The 2,699-nt window shown below is 38.3% G+C and overlaps 1 protein-coding gene across 1 annotated transcript in view; it reads right to left on the minus strand.

Moving 5' to 3' along the window:
* LOC107701268 (very-long-chain 3-oxoacyl-CoA reductase-B) overlaps positions 1-2,699 on the minus strand; it is a 45,913-nt gene that overhangs the window by 36,274 nt on the left and 6,940 nt on the right. The window lies entirely within an intron of this gene.

Consider the following 2,699-nt stretch of genomic DNA (forward strand, 5'->3'; position numbering starts at 1 on the left):
TCACTCATGAAGGTATCCATTATCACCGTACGTGTGCATTAACTCCGCCCACCCTGCTTCTGATGACGTCGCTCGTGTTTTTTTTTTTTTTCTTTTTTCACCTTATTTCAAATTACCGACTCACACTTTTCTCATCCTAATTTTACAAGTTGAAAGTTACAAAACAACACACGCACAGGGCTGACTGACTATCGACTCGGGTATTAAACACAATGTTAAACAGACCCGGGACCCGAAGTAATAGATTGGGACCCGACCCGGACCCGGCTGACCATTTAAAATATAGCCCCGAACCCGTACGGATCCCGGGTCGGGTCCCGGGTCCTCGGGTCTCGGGTCCTCCTTGTAGACCTCTACTCCTCTGTGCCAAGTGCGTGGATGTGCATGACATACACTTTCAATCTGACATCTTTTGTTTAGAGGTAAATAATTTAGTAATGAATTACTGGTCAGTTTAAGTGGAAGTCTCAAGGCCCCACTACATTATCACAAAGTAGTTACGGGATGTTTGCAGTAATTAGCACAATCTAAGGTTAATTTATGTAAACTTACATTTTTTTGTTATAACTTGATCATACATTTTCTTTACGGATTTATTAAAAAAGAAAACAGATCATCTGTAGAAAGTAAGGCAAGTAGTTAATTATATCTGCTGCTTTTAGTGAAAATGTACATTTCAAAAACCAATTCAATATGTGTGCTTTTTTTTTTAATATTTGAAATGCTTTCAAATGACAGAATATTTGGTATGGTAGAATTAAACAGTATAAAAGGACTAGACATATGATTATTATATATCATGTTATTGTAAAAAAATACCTTTCTGAAACATTAAATTTTTATTTTTTCATGCATTCATTGTTGGTGAAAATTAACTTCTAATGGCTTCTCTAAAATAAAATTGGGCAATTGTCCCTAAACTCTGACATGTTAATTACTAGAAGAAAAAAATTGAGTGTGCTTGCTGATATTTAGGTGTTGTTATTGAATAATCTTTTATGTGTCCAGACTAGGTCTGCACGATAAATCGCATGCGATATTTAACGCGCATCTTGTCAGAAAGCCGGTTCTGTAATCAGCGGTAAAGAGTTTTGTGTACTGTTACAAGCCTAGTATTTATAGAAATCTATAGCAGTATGAATGCCAGGCATGTGGTGTTTTAATTGAGAGTGGATTCCAGTATGCACAGATCATCGTTATTTAGCAAAGACCATGATACCCATGGTGTCAGTGCTCCATGAACATTTCCTGCTTGTCATACAACTTGACTTGCCTTTTCAGATTCTCAAAACTGAAGAAAATTAGATGTGTTAAGGCTTAAATGGTCTATTCAAATACAGTTGTTGGGAATTAGTGAAAGGCAAGATAAAATAAAAATATAAATACTGACACAATTCTCTCTTTTAAACATATCTTTAATGCTTATCTAAACTTAATTTTTGTTGTTAATCTTTTAATGGCTTATACTTGTATAAAAAATAGATCATCTATAGATAATTCATAGTAGTGACACCCAATGGTGGTTGGTGGTAAGACACAATAGCGACGTCCCCACCAGAATAGAAAAACCGGACAAAAATGAAGCTTTCTAAACTTAAGATTTTTTGATAATAAATATGTTTTTTTGGATCAAAAATTACTCCTGACGCCTCTGACTTAAAATTATGGCTTTATTGTATTTAGAAATTGCTGTCCCCACATGTAACCTTCTAGTCAAGAGTCCCCACTATGTAGCAAAAACAAGTATGTGTGTGTGTGTGTATGTATAAGTGTAACTTTCAAATGACTGGTTGATAAAAAAAACAAATACAAATATCCTATTGTTCTAAGTTTATCAGTTAATAATAGAGCAGTGTCAAGTTGAGAGAAAGAAAGGATGCAGAGGAAACACTGCACATTGTTCCATGAGAAAGAGGAGGGAATGACAGTAAAAGAGATGGCTAAATGGAGGGAGATCATTTGTTAAACAAGAAGATGAGGCACATTACAGAGAGTGTGCTCTTCATGAGAGATGTAAATACACATGAGAACTCAAATGTTTTTAAACGATTTCTAAATCGCTTTACAGCACGATTTTCCACGCCCGACCTCCCGCAGTATGCTATCCGAACCAATCAGAATGCAGCGCGCCTAAATGGAGCACGAGAACAGAACAGACCGAGCAGGCATACAAACGTAACGCCAGGTTCACACACTCCGTCTGTGGTGCGTATTTTGTCCGCGCCCATGTTAACGGATCAGAGCGTTCACACTGCACGCGATTGGTCCAGCAGTGCGCTCCAGGAGTAGGGTTGGGTACCGAAACCCGGTACCAATATGGCACCGGTACCTATGTAACCGGTATGTACTAGAACCGAATCCGAACGCAGATTTCGGTGACTCATTTCGGTGCCATGCCTGAGCGATCGATTGAAATATTTGTCCTCTGGTTCTCCGAAACGGACGTAAGAAGCATCATCACTGGCACCGCACGTGAAAAATAATTTCCCGACTGAGAAAATGCACGTGAACTCAAGTCGGAAAGCTCTAATAATACAAATCCAACACATCTTGTGTTGTTTTCACATTCCGACTTAAAAGCACAACTCGGGAAATGAGAGCATCCGAGGAGCGTGTGAATGCAGTAATTACACTTGCTCTGAGGGCAGCAGGTAGCCTTCCGTTAACTAAGCTAAACATGCTTAAATTAAAATGCCTAA

The sequence above is a fragment of the Sinocyclocheilus anshuiensis genome, unplaced genomic scaffold (assembly GCF_001515605.1).
Source record: "Sinocyclocheilus anshuiensis isolate Anshui unplaced genomic scaffold, SAMN03320099.WGS_v1.1 scaffold1946, whole genome shotgun sequence".
NCBI lineage: Eukaryota > Metazoa > Chordata > Actinopteri > Cypriniformes > Cyprinidae > Sinocyclocheilus > Sinocyclocheilus anshuiensis.